The 16,872-nt window shown below is 37.5% G+C and overlaps 1 protein-coding gene across 8 annotated transcripts in view; it reads left to right on the plus strand.

Annotated features, from left to right (window-relative positions):
• The window catches only part of CTDSPL2 (CTD small phosphatase like 2), a 79,430-nt gene continuing 62,558 nt past the window's right edge, over nucleotides 1–16,872 (plus strand). Inside the window, exons 1-2 of one of the 8 annotated variants that reach the window (XM_047735752.1) lie at nucleotides 2–567; nucleotides 14,064–14,119. The gene's annotated coding sequence lies outside the window, so the exon portion shown is untranslated. Of the gene's footprint in view, nucleotides 568–667; nucleotides 689–14,063; nucleotides 14,120–14,481; nucleotides 14,530–16,872 lie in introns of those variants that run through there. The other 7 variants (XM_047735756.1, XM_047735750.1, XM_047735753.1 and 4 more) reach the window with 7 other exon arrangements.

Genomic DNA, 16,872 nt, shown 5'->3' on the forward strand with positions numbered 1-16,872 from the left:
CCTTCGGATCCCCGCCTCTTCACTCCCAACGCTTTACTCCCTACTCCCCCTGCAATCACTATACAACCAGCTACGGAGGCCCCTAAAGTACAAATAACCCCTAGGCCCTGGCGTATCCTGATTGGTTTTGTCCTTGTTCCTCCATTCGGTCCCAAGGGCCTGCGTTCAATTTTTGTCGGGAATCTGGCTTGTGAGCGTCTTCTGGCGGCAGGAACTCCAACGCTCTTTACGGAAGTAAAAGTTGTTTGTTTTTTGTTTTTTGTTGTGGTTTTTTTTTTTTTTTTTTTTTTTTTTTTTTTTTGCCTCTGAGGCCTCCCGCATTCCTTCCCTCCCACCACGCGGAATTGTGGCGGGAGGGGGAGGAGGAAGTCAAGGCGCCTGCGCGGAGAGGCCGCTTTCCATCCGGGTCTCTGTCCGTGCGGTGCAGCAGGTCGGTAGGCGGGAAATGGCGACTGGCTGAAGGAGCTGGTTCTGTTGCTGCTGCGGGCTAAGCGGGAAAGACACCACGCATTGCGCAGTCGGGACCATCGCCGGAGCCTGAGGACACTTCTCTGTCGTCACAGTTAGGTAATCCCCCTCGTCCAGACACTGCCGTTGCTTCCAACCTTAGTCCTCCTCCTCTTCCAGGGCCGTCTGCCGGGGTCTCCTCCCCTTCTTAACCGGGTTCTCCAGCGGCTCCGGTGCCTTGGTAGGCATGCACTGTTGGCGCCTTGTAAGTGCGCCTTGTGGAGCCGCTCTTCTCTGGACTTTCCCCTGGGAACAGAAAGGGAGCTCACTTCCCGCCAGCTTCAGCTCCCAGGCTGCGGCCTGTGTTGTGATTTCTGGGGTTAGATTTCACTTTGCTACCCACCCCCACCCCGATCTCACGTTCCTAGTCCCAAATCCTGTGGTCCCTCCCGGTAATTGGGTTAGATCAGCTTTTCTAATCTTGGCCCACCTAATGTTTTTGATATTTCATGCCTTCTAGTAGGGCGCTTTTAGGGGGGCGTTGCTCTTTCTCAGTTTTTATAAACATCTTTTAAGGATCTGGAATTAGAAATTTCATCAAGTTCTATTATCTTCTGTACTGATAAAATGTTGAGTTGACATTGTTACTTTCTCGAATCAAGAGTGGTAGTAAAGGACAGCCCATGTGGAAGGCCTGTGGTTTCTGTAGTGGTCAATTAAGGGTGAATGTTATCGGCCGGCCGTAGTATTCGACGGTTTCTTTGGGTGTTAAGTGACTATGTGGATGTTTACTTTTTCATTCTTGACTAGAATTCTGTGGTAAATAATTGCATAAGTAAATCGTGTTTATTTACTTCTCACCCTAGTGGTGGCTGGATGTGTGAATGATGTTAAGCACTTTAGAGTACCTTAGGGAAGCCTAAAGAGATACTGCTCGTAAACTGCCCTAAGATCCTGAAATGAAATGTACTTAGTAAATGTTCCTCCAAGGCAAGGATTTATTTTTCTAGTGCTAATAAAGCGGTACCATGATTACTGCCCAATATGGGTATACAAATTAGTGGCTTAAATGATAGATTTATCTTAGTAGTTTTCAGATTGTAGATTTCTTTATATACAGTTTCCCCATTCTTTGCCAAGTTTTTAATTTTCGTTTGTTGTCCAAATGTAATCCTTATAAAAGCAAGGAAACTGCTAGTTAAAGCTAGTTTTATACCCCCCCCTTTTTTTTAACCTTGCAGACCAGTTGTCCTAAAGAGAAGAAATGTGGAGGCTGTTGGTGTTTTCAGAATTTGTTTTCCATCTTGCTGAATTTGGGGCATTGATAGTTTTTTTCCCCCCTTTAACTAGTCAAATTAAATTTTTAAAAATATGTTTCATGTTACACATCAGTCGACGTTTATAACTCAAAGGTTTTCAGTTCTCTATGTTCAGTTTAGAAGACTTCACTAATGTTAGCATACTGGGGTTAAATTTCAGTGATAAACAAGAGCATGCCCACTTCATTATAGTTGTCATTTGGTAGATTCCCCCCCAAGGTCATAAAGAAAGTCAAGGCAAAAGTAGCTCTTAGGTGAAGCAGTCTTTTAGGATTGACTTGAACCTCATACTTGTCTTCTAAGACCAAAAGAATAGGGGATGGGAAGTGAAGGTGAGGGCGTATTGAATACTTGCTGAGCCTATTTGTTTAAAGAACAGGGCCAAATATGTGACTTAAAGTAATGTAAATTATTGGACGGGTGTAAGTTTTATCTCTATTTTAATGACCTTTTTGGGTAGTTTATAAAGCACCGTTTTAAGTAAAATTTGATTTATAGTTAGCTGAGTTAAGGAAATAGATTTTGTAATTGTAAATAGATAGTAAATCTATTAAATAGATTAAATAGATTGTAAATTGTAAATAGATTTTGTCTTCAAGAATTCTCCCAAATTGTTTTAATTCTGCATTCCTTCAGTACCTGTGCTCTTTTCATACTCTTCTCAGTATGGGTTGAAAGGTTGTAAGAGCTCTAAGTGGTGTAGTCCTTAATCTCTGTGGACTTGTTGCTGTATAGAAATTCCAAATAGGATTGGTATGTTTTATAATATTCTACATAATGTCTCCAGCATTTCATTTGAGCTAGTAATGGCACTCTTTTTCCACTGTTAAGAAATTAAGAATTGGGGAAATTTTTTTTCTCTCAAATTTATTTAACTATTCTCATATTTGAGATTTCTGGTCTAGAGGTTTCTTCACAAGATTATTGCAGAACAAAATCCATACAGTTCTGGTTTTAAAAAAAATAACTTGGACCTGTTGTTCAGAAGGATGTACTAAGCTCTAGACTTGTAACTATAGAATTAATTGCAGATTGAATGGAATGGTATTAAATTATCTCGGTCATAGGAGACTGTACTTTGGATTAATGCAATAAAGAATAAAGTGGTTTGTTAGAATTTGAAGTAAACGGTCTGTAATTATATTTAAAACTTACCAAGCTGTTGTGAAAAGCATAAAGCAAAAAGACACTAAGTCATAAATATCAAATGTTCTGAGAAGGTCTCATATATGGTATGCTAAAGTAATTATTCTGGGTAGGTTAAAAAGTTATCTGACCATTTTAGGGGCACCTGCTTGACCCAGTTGATAGAGCATGCAACTCTTGATCTTGAGGTTGTGAGTTCAAGCTCCACATTAGAGGTATATAGAGATTACTTAAAATTTTTTAAAAATTAAAAAAAATTACCTGACTACTTTAACTGGATTAAATACAAAGGGTCATTTGCTCTGCTTTGAAAATGAGAAGATTTAACAGATATAGGACTTATGATAAAACCATACTGTTGTAGTTTTAGTTTTCACTTATTTGACATTTCCCATGAGGTATATATCTAAGCCAGACGTATATTCAGTACTGGTTGTATAGGAATACATTAATTTTTAGTTTAAACTGTGTTAAATTGTAACTGGATCTACATTACAGATAGGTAGATTAGGTGGTGGACTGTAGTATGAGAATTGCCAATGCCAAACTTTGTGTCTGTCCTGTGTTATGGAATTCTTTTTAAAAGGATCTGTTTAAAATCATAAATTCTCTGTAAGAGAAACTTTAAGCTATTATCTTTTATTGGCAATATTATCCCATATTAGTTTATCAAATAAACTTGCTGATACCACAAACAGGTGAGCGTTCAGAGGCAGTGGCTGTAGAAGTAACCTTTTAGGTACTCACTGATTAGGAGAGGTGTGGCATATAGGAACACTGTCTAGCAGAGAAAGGCATGGTGGGGGTTAAGTTGTAGTGAGAAGCTTGGGTTTCTTGGGGTCCTTTAGCGGTCTTGTGAATCTGACAGTAATGAGGGGTGAGACTAAGTGTGGTCTAAAGAAGAATGGTAGAACTGTAAAGACAAATAGACTTGTAGGTTTGGCCAGCCCTTTTGTTGTTACCTTCATCTGCAGGTCCCCCAGTTAGTATGGCATTTTTAGAAGAGTGAAGGGAAACTCTGGTATGCCACTAAAAAAAAATAGTGTTGTAAAATTTTTACAAAATGAGTCTTTTAACTTTATTATAAGGTTACTATAGGCCATTTGAATATATTTTGGATTCCTTATTTTATGGTATTCATAAACTCTCCTGTATTAATTTAGGGAGATTGTAGGAAAGGAAGTATGTCTAGATTAAACATGAATCATCAGCAGTACTTTTACTTGAGGTTCTAGCAATCAGGTTTTTGTAATAGCTGTAATAATTTTAGTACAAGGAAATGTGTTTACTACTTTAAAGAAACATAAAACTGCTATTAGAAGGCTCTTAAATACTTCAGAAATAATTGAGATTAATATTTAGTAATAGTTGCTTATATAGTGTAGGAAGAATTTTTTTTCTTTGGACTAAGTACTTCCATATCAAGAAATTCTTCGGGGGCGGGGAGCACCTGAGTGACTCAGTTGGTTAAGGGTCTTTCTGCCTTTGAAGCAGGTCCTGATCCCAGGGTCCTTGCTCCTTGCTCAGCAGGAAGTCTCTTTCTCCCTTTGCCCCTCCCTCTGCTCATGCACTCGAGCTCTCTCTTTCTCTCTCCAATAAATAAAATCTTTAAAACAAATTTTTTGGGAAGTAAAAAAGCAGAGCTGTGGCTAAAAGTAAATAAAGGGAAGATTAAGACCCTGTTAGCAGCATAACCTAATATTTTAAGTTTCTCATGTCAACCAGTTTAAGTAATCTTTAAGTAGGAATTTAAAAGTATGCCTTATTTTTTTTTTAAGATTTTATTTATTTATTTGAGAGAGCATGTGTGAGCAGGGTATGGGGGAGGGCAGAAGGAGAGGGAGAAGCAGATGGGGGCTCAGTCCCTGGACCCTGGGTTCATTACCTGAGCTGAAGGTAGACACTTAACCAACTGAGCCACCCAGGTGCCCTGAGTATATTACTTGTTAAAAATATCCAGAACATGTAAGTATCTTTTTAGTTGAGAAAAAAAACTATGATTATTTGTTTTAGTAATAATTGCTTTCTTCCTGGTATTCCCCAAATATGTATGATTAACCTCTCACTGATATTACAAGTGCCTGCTATAGTTTATTTTGCTAAATAAAATAATTATACAATCCTTTAATTTTCTGAGATACTGATAAAAATTATTTGAAAAATATTTACAATCACATTTCAAACAATCATGCACGTTTTCCTTATTGGGAAATAAGGAAATATACATTTTTATTTGTTTAGTCAGAGCAAACAAAAGGTATTTCTGTTAGAGAATTACGATTATACCTTGCCTTTGACTATTTATTTATTTATTTACTTTTAAAGATTTTTATTTTTAAGTAATCTGTGTCCCCAGTGTGGGACTCGAACTCATGACCCCAAGATCAAGAGTTCCATGCTCTGCCGACCCAGCCGGATGCCCCTATTAGTGATTTAAATAGAAATTCACTCTGGGTGCCTGGGTAGCTTCTATTCACATAGAATATGTGACTCTTGATCTTGGGGTTGTGAGTTCAAGTCCCATGTTGGGGGTAGAGTTTACTTTAAAAAAAAAGTTCACCCTTCATAGAGCTTGTCTTTAGTTTCTTTCCATCAAAATGACTAGTTTTTATGTGGTAGGTAGTATAAGAATAGTAGGGATTATTTCAGATACTATAAGTGTATTTTGGGCAAAGGCCTTGGTGTTTTTACTACATAATTTTAAAGATTTTTAGTTATTTTCCTTTTTGTCAACATCTCATTGGTTCTTTTTTTTTTTTTTTTAAGATTTTATTTATTTATTTGACAGAGAGAGAGAGATCACAAGTAGGCAGAGAGAGGAGGAAGCAGGCTCCCTGCCGAGCAGAGAGCCCGATGCGGGCCTCGATCCCAGGACCCTGAGATCATGACCTGAGCCGAAGGCAGAGGCTTAACCCACTGAGCCACCCAGGCACCCATCATTGGTTCTTTATAAATTAATGTTTTCTGCAGGTTTCAGATTTCTACTGGCCCGAGAGTAGGTTTAATATAAAATTAATTTTCTTTATTTTTTTAAGTTAATTTTCTTTAAATAGAAGTTTTAATCAGAGAGTATAAATAAGTAGCTATATTTTTCCTCTTTCCCAGTTTTGGTGAGAACTACTTAAATAAAAAGCACTCTTTGGAAAATACTGCTAAAATTAAATTCACTTTTTTTATTTTCCAATTTTCCTTGTTAATGTATCTAATAAGTATATTATAATGTAGATTTATACAGGTGACCCAGCAAATTAAAAAGCAAAAATGTTGGAATATATAAGTGTTCTCTAAAGGAAGTAATATGGTGAAAAAATGATAGAATAGAGTGACAAAATTCATATGTGCTTTCTGAGGAAAAATAAAAGTTTCTCATGAATATTATGGTACTCAATTATTAAGAATTCAGAAATTTTAAAAAAATTCAGAAATCATATTTTTGCTAACACATTATGTTATAAAGTATAATTTAGGGAATTTCTTTCATAACCATGTAGTTGAATGCCCTTTTTACAAGATGTTTAAAGTGTATTTATTGAAGGTAGTTAAAATTGAAACAATCTCCAGATTACTGTTCTGTTAAAGATTAGGTTAAAGAAATAAAAATGTTCTCAGCAGGACATAACTACCTCATGCTCTCCATAACATACATTGATTTTGCTCCAAGGGTATTTCTTCTGGGGATATACTAGGTTTTAAGTTGGGGTACTGTTAGTAGTATTTTAAAACATATATCTGAAAAACTGTGCCTTGGTATTTTCAGTGATTAACAAACTGAATAATGTTCTCTATTCTCATAGAGTCTTTTAATCATCACTAATTTAACAGTCCACATATTTTGTTTCTCCAGAGAAAAATAATTGATCATGGATTTAGAAAAAGCATTCTTTGTTGTTATTGTTCATCAAAGAAAACTTTGAGAGGAAAAAAACATAATTTCATTAACGTAACTCAGCAGCTCTTTTATTTTTTGTATTTTCTCTGTATTTTGAGAAATGCTTTTGACTATAAGTTTATTAATTTTTGTAGTTTCTGAGGAATCCTGTAATGTTAGCTAATAGAAAAAGACCAAGTCAGGGGTGCCTGTGTGGCTCAGTCGTTAAATGTCTGCCTTTGGCTAAGGTCCTGATCCCAGGACCCTAGGATCCATTCCTGAATCAGGCTCCCTGCTCAGCGGGAAGCCTGCTTCTCCCACTCCCCCTGCTTATGTTCCCTTTCTCTCTGTCTCTCTCTCTCTGTCAAATATATAAATTAAAAATTAAAAAGACCAAGTCAGGGGCGCCTGGGTGGCTTAGTGGGTTAAAGCCTTTGCCTTCGGCTCAGGTCGTGATCCCAGAGTCCTGGGATCAAGCCCCACATCGGGCTCTGTGCTCAGCAGGGAGCCTGCTTCCCCCCCCCCCCCCACCTCCTCTCTGCCTACTTGTGATCTCTGCCTGTAAAATAAATAAATAAAATCTTGGGCGCCTGGGTGGCTCAGTGGGTTAAGCCGCTGCCTTCGGCTCAGGTCATGATCTCAGGGTCCTGGGATGGAGTCCCTCATCGGGCTCTCTGCTCAGCAAGAAGCCTGCTTCCCTCTCTCTCTCTGCCTGCCTCTCCGTCTACTTGTGATCTCTCTCCGTCAAATAAATAAATAAAATCTTAAAAATAAATAAATAAATAAATAAATAAAATCTTAAAAAAAAAAAAAAAAGACCAAGTCATGTGTAAAAAATAGTAATAACTCCAAAGACCACCTATCTTTATCACACACTTTTTTAGAGAAGGATTTAAAGAAAACTCTCCTTGTATTAGAATTGATGCTTATATAATACCCTCTACTTAACTCCTTCTGCTCTAGTTGACTTTTGACTTTTATTAGGTGATAAGTGGGAGAGACAGAGAAATCTCTTCCTTCTCTGAAGTCTTTTAATGAAAGCTTAGGGAAGTAGTGGAGATTAAAGAGGACAGTTGTAATACCTGAAGCTGTTGATTTCAGCTTAGTCAGGCTAGAAATATAGACCTTGAAAACCGATGCTGACACTTAGAAAGTGTTATTTGGTATCAATGAAGGTAGTGAGTGATTTTAAGCTTTTTCTTTCATAATATAATTTTTAATATAAATTTAGTAGTGATACCGTTTGTAATAGTATAAATTTAACAAACCCATAGAACTCTAGAGCTAATGGAGACCAAAGGGGTCATCTAGTCCAGTAAAGTCTTTGTTTTATTAATGATGAACTATTTTGAAGTTTTTTTTAACATGTAGTAAATGTTTGTCTTAATTAGGGTGCTGTGGGATGGATTGTATGTAATACAAGGATGAAAATAGCTCAGATGAATTAATGACTCATTTCCCATTTTGGCAGCCTTTTTTTTTTTTTTTTTTTTTTTTTTTTAAATTTACATGTGGTGAAATGCACAGATCTGATGTCCGGTAACAATTTCTGCTGTTGAGGAAATGAAATGCTAGAATGATTGTATGACTTAATCATTGCCTGATCAGTGTCACAGCTAACTAATGATAGATTCGGGACTGGTACCCCCCTGTTACCCCTTCAGTATCTCCCTCAGGAGGCTATTCCATAACCTTGCATGCATTTATTCTTTATATAGTTGATATATTATTTATATTTACCTAAATTTTATGGGAAAACCCAGACTTTTCCTTTGAAGTTTGATTTCTGATGTTTTTAGTTTTCTTTATATTTATTACCTACTTTTATTTTCCTCTTCTCTGCTTTATTCAGCAAATACTTGTTTAAAGGATGTACATCCGTTTAGTACTAGCTGATTTGTTAGGAATCCTTTATATATGCAGTGTGCTCTTCTGTTGTTTTGATAGAAATTTGTGAACTCAAGACCTCAGTAGCAAATTATTGAGTTTATGCTTGTAACATTATTAAAATCTTAACACAAGATAATTTGTAACTGTAATTGTTTGCTTCATATATTGCTTGGAATCAGAGATTTTGTGAAGAGGAAGGAAATCTTATGAGGAAGGAACATTTTTAGTTTTATTTATAGGCCTCTTTTTGTGAGCAGGAATTGATTGCTGCAGTGAGGATTGTTTATGTTTTAGTGACATAGTTTTTTCCCCCCATTCTCTCGTCTCTGAGGAAAATGAGAAAAATTATGGTTCAGCTCAACAGAGGCTGAGTTTTCTTTTGTACTAGGTTACTGGAGTTACAGATAAGATTTTTGCCTTCAAGACTCTTACAGTCTAGTGGAGCTAAAGATATTTGGATTATTTCAGTAGGATTTGTGGAGAGCTTAAGTAGAGATAATCATAGGTTTACCTTAGGCTTAGGGATGTGGAGGTGTTTACTTACCTTACCAGGGTGCATGTTACTAGAGCTGAGCTTTCAGTGAGGAAGATAAGAATTAGTTTAGTTGGAAGAATGTTTGAGGTAGAGAAAAGCAGAAGCAGGATACAGCACATTGTGGACAGGAAACTATTTAATCATTGGGGCACATAGAGTGGGGCAGCAAATAGCAATGAAAAAACACTTGGGGGAGGTGTATTGTATAGGGTTTTACATATAATACTGGGTTTTGTTTTTTTTTTTTTAATACTGGGGTTTAATCTTTATTTTGAAGGTAGTTAATGAGAAGGAACAGGCAGATTTGTGGAGTGTGGAGGATGGATTTAAAGGGGTACAAGACTAAGAAATGTTTCAGAGATTAAATAATAAGGATGTGGTGATTGACATAGGAGACAAGAGAGAGGAGGAATGGGTGGGATGTTTAGGATGATTTCTGGTTTGGTTGATTAGGTAGATGGTAGAAGCATTACTTGTGATCAAGAATATAGGAGGTGCTCCTGGCTGGCTCAGTTCTGCAGAGCATGTGGCTTTTGATCTCGGAGTCAAGAGTTTGAGTCCCACATTGGCTGTAGAAGTTGCTTAAATAAACTTAAAAAAAAAAAAAAAAAAAAGGAATATAGTAGAAAATATATAGTAGGAAGGTTTGGGTTGGATGTGGGGGTTGGGTGGGAAAGTGAGTTCAGTTTTGGGTAAGTTGAATTTGAGGTGCCACCTGTTGAGTGTGTTGAGAAGTGTCGAGAAGGCTGCTGGATGTGAGTCTGAAATATAAAGGGGATAGAGAAACTAGCAGAATTAATTTTGTAATTGATAGTGAACATTTGGAATAGGCTTTCTCTGCCCCCACCCACTTTCCCAAACCTTTTAGCTGGCCTGCAGGTAAATAGAAAGCAAACTTCATTGCCTAGTTTTAGATTGTTGAGCAATCAGCTTTTTCTGTTTCTGTAATGAGATCTGGTTTAAATGTTGAAAAAAGTGGAAACGTTTTACATTATATACTCCCTCATCCCCCACCCCAAAGTCATGAGTTCTTAGGCTTAACATGTCATTGCCCCCATTGCTATGTTTGTTTTATGATGTAATCTACTTAAATTGTACCATTTTCATTTGTTAGTAGTGGATTTATTTCCCTAGTGTACTCATTTCCCAATCTTTACTTGTTTTATTCTGTATTACTTATAATAGAAAAGAACATATTTAGTGGAACTCCACAGAAGACCTAGAGGATATATTAAATTCTAACATAAATAAAATTACTGGGATGAAGCAATATGTGCATGTTCAGAACTCTTTCCTTTATATTTTAAGTTAAATAATATTACTAGGTTATAGCAGGTGTAGTATTGGCAGTTTCTTATTGGTATTTGGCCCAATTAATATGTATCATTTAATTTTGTTATTAGGATGATGCTGACCTCATAAAATGAGTTGAGAAGTGTTCCCTTCCTTTTTCTAAAAGAGTTTGTGTCAATTCGGTGTTTTGTTTTTGTTTTAAATGTTTGGTAGGACTCTCCAGTGAAGTTATCTGGACCCCTGTTTTGGACATTTTTCCTATAATTTCAATTTTTTAAAATAGATATAGGACTGTTCAGGTTGCCTATTCTTTTTTTTTTTTTTTTTTAAAGATTTTATTTATTTATTTGACAGAGAGATCACCAGTAGGCAGAGAGAGAGATAAGCAGGCTCCCCGCTGAGCAGAGAGCCTGATGTGGGGCCCAATCCCAGGACCCCGAGATCACCACCTGATCGATGGCAGAGGCTTAACCCACTGAGCCACCCAGGTCCCCTAGGTTACCTATTCTCCTGTGAGTTTTTTTTTTTCTTTTAAGAATTTATTTATTTGACAGAGAGAGATCATAAGTAGGCAGAGGGGCAAGCAGAGAGAGAGAGGGAAGCAGGCTCCCTGTTGAGCAGAGAGCCTGATGTGGGGCTCGATCCCAGAACCCTGAGATCATGACCTGAGCCAAAGGCAGAGGCTTAAACCACTGAGCCACCCAGGTGCCCCTCTCCTGTGAGTTTTGTTGGTTCATGTTTTTTGAGGAATTTGACCATTTCTTCTAAATTGTTGAATATATGGGCATAAAGTTCTTTGTAATATTCCATTATTGTTCCTGTAATGTCTGTGGGATGTGTAGTGATTTTCACCTTTCCATTCCTGATATTTATAATTTGTGTCTTATTTTTCCCCCTCAGTCTTGCTAGAGGTTTATCAGTTTACTGATCTTTTCTAAAAATTAACTTTTGGTTTCATTGACTTTTCTGTTTTTGTCCTCAGTGATTTTTGGTTCTGTTGAATGCTTTGTCTCTTGACAGTGGGTTATATATTTCTTCTTTGTGTGTCTTGCAGTATTTTATCAAATGTTAGGTATCATGAATAGGACAGTAGAGACTGGGCTTCTTAGTGTAGGGGATCTGGATTAGTTGAGTTTTGGTTTTGTTGTTGGCAAAAATTTTTTCTTTGCAAAGAATATTTTAAGTGCACCATTGATTTCAAACCTCTCTAGTGGTACTTTGTCCATTAGCTAGAAATTGAGTTATGAAAAAGTGTTTCTTAGTTTACCTGATTGACTCAGTTTTTGGCTTTCCTTGTGCATTTGTCCCTCTATGTGGACTGTAGATGTTCTTGATTATTTCCAGTGGGAGATTACTGTATGTTAATCTGTGCTCGCTCACCTGGTGGTGGAATCAGGAATATGTCTGTTGTCCTGGTCCAGTCTCAACGTAGGTAGGCCCTATGTATCTGGACGTCAGGGATGGGGCTCTGTCAGTGATTGCCGCTCTGTGCTAAATTAGGCCTTGCATTTTTTCAGGTCTAATTTAGAAAAGTGTTTCCCAAGCCTTGCCTTAGTGGTAGGAGATCTCTGAAGGCAGTGATACTAAGATTCTGGGCCCAAAACTGTTTCCTGCCCCCTCCCACAGTGGTTGAGGGGTTTTTCTTTGACTCTACCCTTATCCTTAATAATGTCTTCACTTATGCCCTGAACGTGGCTGGACTTGCTGCTCTTCCCCCAGCTTTAAAATTTTCTTTCCTTAGGGGAGAAGGATCCAGTCAGGGCTTTGATATTTTTCCTCTGGTAGAAGCTGCTCTTCTCTTAAGCCCCGCTCTACAGAAGATTCTTTCTAATCATATGTTCCCATATATTGTGAGTACCTGGTGTGGAGGTCTGTGGCAAAGATACTGCAAATATAGAGCCCTGTTGTGTCTAGGGCTCCCAGACATACTACATTCTATGCCAGCCCTCTTTGCCTTGAGTTTATTAACAAATTTAGATGAATTATTTTTACCTGCTTTTATGGCCCCGCTGTCTTTTCCCATGCTCTGCTGTAGGTGAGCCAGCGCTTACATCCTGTCTTTCCTAGGAGGGAGTTGTCTTTTCTTGATTATTTATTTGGTTGTCCTGTGACCTTAGCTCTCTGATGGGTTCAAGAAAAGTTTGATTTTGTAGTTTACCCAGTTTTTCCTCACAACTTTCTGTTGTGTAGGCAGAACCCAATTAATGTATAAAAATGGATCTTTAGGCAAAACTCCATAATTAGAGGAGCTTTCCTGTCTGTCCTATGAATTCTTTGTTCTTAGGTTGCTTGGGATAAATAAACTCCCTCTGCCTTTTCCATAGTTTAGTCCCTGTTGGGGCCCAATATTTCGGGGTCTGGTGCTGCAGGGTCCGCCTGATGATAGAACACTGTGATCATTGCTCTGACAGCCAGCGAGGGCAGAAGGGTGAGGTGCCGGATGGAACATGGAGCGGGAAGAGCAAATTTTTTCCTCTTCCCTAAATATTGCGGTTACCCCCAAACTACCGTATGGTTAGCCCTTCCTTCACAATTTTTTTATCTTTCCCTCAAACCTTTCTCCCAATCGTGCTTATCCTTCCATTCCATTTCCTGTTAGGAAAGGCCCAGAAAAACCAGGTAATATTAAAATTTTTTATCCCAAATTTAGATGAACTTTTTTGGTACTTTGTATATCTGACAACCCCACCGTTTTTTGGTCTACGGGTTATTTTGTCAGTTCTTAAAAGTAGTAAATATATAAACAGCAGAGTATGGGGGCAGATTTTACTTGTCCCCTTTTCTGTACCTTCCTTTCCCCTTTTCTGTATTTCTGTTCTTCCCCATGTAGTTTGTTGAAAAGTTAAAAAATAAGGGATTTTGTTTTCCTATTCCAGAGTCCCCCCATCTCTCACTCTCTTGGAAACCTTTACCTTACATTTTCATAGTGGCTCAGAGAAAGGGATTAGATGGAGACCTGTAGGATTTTACCCCCCCCCCCTTTTAGTTGTGATAAAATATAGAAAACATAAAATTCACCTTTGAAACCTTTTTTTTTTTTTTTTAAAGATTTTATTTATTTGACAGGCAGAGAGAGGGGGGGGAAGCAGGCTCCCCGCCGACCAAAGAGCCCGATGTGGTACTCGATCCTAGGACCCTGGGATCATGACCTGAGCTGAAGGCAGAGGCCTAACCCATTGAGCCACCCAGGCGCCCTTAAACCATTTTTATTTATTTATTTATTTTTAAAGATTTTATTTATTTATTTGACAGAGAGAGATCACAAGTAGACAGAGAGGCAGGCAGAGAGAGGGAGGGAAGCAGGCTCCCTGCTGAGCAGAGAGCCCGATGTGGGACTCGATCCCAGGACCCTGAGATCATGACCTGAGCTGAAGGCAGCGGCTTAAACCACTGAGCCACCCAGGCACCCTTTAAACCATTTTTAAATGTACAGTTCAGTGGTACTAAGTACATTCATCTTGTGCAGCCATTACCACTGTTTATCCATCTCCAGAACTTTTTCTTCTTCCTAACATGAAACTCCGTATCTGTTAAATAATAGCCCTCTTTCCCTTCCTTCCTCCAGGCTCTGGCAACCACTATTCTACTTTTATCTCTATTGAATTTGAGTAGGTATCTCATGTAAGTGAAATCATATATTATTTGTCCTTTTGTGACTGATTTATTTTCCTTAGCATAATGTTAACAAGTTTCATCTATGTTGTAGCATATTGCAGAATTTACTTCCTCTTTGGGGCTGAATAATATTCCATTGTATATTCATATTGCATTTTACCTGCTTACCTGTTTTTTTTTTTTAAAGATTTTATTTATTTATTTGACAGAGAGCACAAGCAGGGGGAGCAGGAGAGGGAGAAGCACGCTCCCCACCTAGCAGGGAGCTGAATATGGGACTCCATCCCAGGACCCCGTGATCATGACCCGAACTGAAAGCAGATGCTCAACTGACTGAGCCACCCAGGCACCCCTCCACTTCTCTGTTGATAGACACTTTTGCTTCCACTTTTTGGCTATTGTGAATAATGCTGCTGGTAATATGGCTATACAAATGTCTGTTTGCTTTCAATTCTTAATAGAGTATATATCTAGAAGTAGAATTGCTAGATCAAATGGTAATTCTATTTTAAATTTTTTGAGGAACTGCTTCCACAGTGACTGAACCATTTTGCATTCTTATCAGTTCACAAGAGTTCCGATCTCTCCACATCCTTGTTGACACCTCTTATTTTCTGGTTTTTTATTATAGCCATCCTAGTGGGTGTGAAGAGGTATCTCATTGTGGTTTTTGGTTTGCATTTCCCTAATGATTACTGATGTTGCATTTTTTGATATGCTTATTTATATATCTTCTTAGGAGAAATATCTGTTCAAGTCTTTTACCCTTTTTTTTTTTTTAAGATTTTATTTACTTATTTGACAGACGGAGATCACAATTAGGCAGAGAAGCAAGCAGAGAGAGAGGAGGAAGTAGGCTCCCTACCAAGCAGAGAGCCTGTTGCGGGGCTCGATCCCAGGACCTGGGATCATGACCTGAGCTGAAGGCAGAGGCTTTAACCCACTGAGCCACCCAGGCGCCGCTCTTTTACCCACTTTTGGACTGGGTTGTTTATTTGTTGTTGTTGTTGCTGTAGAAATTTTTCAGATATATTCAGATATATAATATTCAGATATTAAACCCTTATGAGATATAGGATTTGCATATATTTTCTCTCATTCCATAGGTTGCCTTTTCACTGTTGATAGTATCCTTTGATGCACAAAAGTTAACTTTGATGTACTTCAGTTATCTTTTTTTTCTTTTGTTGCCTGTACTTTGGTGTTACAGCCAAGAAAATCTTTGCCAAATTCAGTGTCATGAGCTTGTCCTCTTTTTCTTCTAAGACTTCTATAGTTTTAACTCTTAAGGTCTTTGATCCATTTTGAGTTAATTTTTGTATATAATGTAAGGTAAGAATCTAGTTTCATTTTTTATTTGGATGCTCAGTTTCCCTGGCACTAGAGATGGATAATTTTACTATCAATAGGCTTGGTGTAGAAATATGGAAGGAATATAGTTTTCCACACTGTTGGTGTAATTGTTTAGGTTCAAAATTTTTTTTCAAGATTTATTTTTAGAGAGAGGAAGGGAAGGGTAGATGGGGTGGGGGTAGAGAAAGAGAGAGGGAGAGAGAATCTCAAGTAGACTTCCCAATGAGAACAGAGCCGGATTTGGGGTCGATCTCAGGACCTTGAGCCAAAACCAAGAATCAGACACTTGACAAACTAAGCCACCAAGACACCCCTAGGTTTTTCTTTTCAGTTACACTGTGGGTAAAAATATGCCATAGGACCTACCCTGGAACTGTAATCCCCATTTGTAACACTATTTCTATGAGAAATTTTATTTTGAGCTTCCAACTGCCAATTTGTAAACACAGCTGTTTGTAAGTTAACCCTATTTTAAGGCTTTGTATAGACAGGGGTTCAGCAGGAAAATCACTTATGAATGACTATGTATTTAGAAAAGAGCAGAGGGAAAAACAAACTTGAGAGGCTAATGGGAAATTAGAATCATTAAAATTTTTTAGTTTCTTGGTGGTAAATAAACCATTGTAGCTTATTTTTATTGAAATTGCATGGAAATTGTTACTTAAAACACTTCTGCCATTTTTTTCCACCTCATTTCCACTTTATGTTGTTGAAAGATTAAAAGTGAAATAATGTATTAGAAAGCACTTAAGACAGTGCCTTACACCTAGTAATTAATAAAGGACAGCTGTTTGTTAATGTATTTAACTTTTTCCATGTTCAGGTAAATAAATGTAGGTACTTTATTTTTGAAAAGGATAAGTTAAGGGTTGGTTTTCTGGAGTGGACAGGAGACTTACTAGAAAACCAACACAATACTTTTTACAGTGCTTTGGTAGTGTGGTTGTTTGGATTATGTTTCAATATTTAGTTAAGCATGGGCATTTGAGCCTTTACTTTAGGATTTTAGTAATTTGCAAGAAATGCCAAGAGATTAAATTAGCAAATATTTATTGAGATATTTGAATATATAAGTGCTTTTGAAGTATTAAATATGGTTCCATTATTTTGAGGAGTTGGGGCAAATAATGCAAATATCTTCCTCTAAATTAAGCCATAATTGGCAAATAAAAAAGTTATATAAAATTTTTTTTAAGTATTAAAATGAAAAGAAGTTTCAAGCTTTGGACTTATAACAAAGAAAGTTATGCTTAGCCAATTGCTAGAGTTAAATTCTTTTTAAAAATTCTTCTTTATTTTGTTTATTTGTTTTCTAAGTAGGTTGTGGGCCCAGTGTAGAGCACAAGTGCAGGGTTGAATTCATGACCCTGAAATCAAGACCTGATGTGAGGCTCCTTCAGGGAGCC

Source organism: Lutra lutra, chromosome 7 (assembly GCF_902655055.1).
Source record: "Lutra lutra chromosome 7, mLutLut1.2, whole genome shotgun sequence".
Taxonomy (NCBI): Eukaryota; Metazoa; Chordata; class Mammalia; order Carnivora; family Mustelidae; genus Lutra; species Lutra lutra.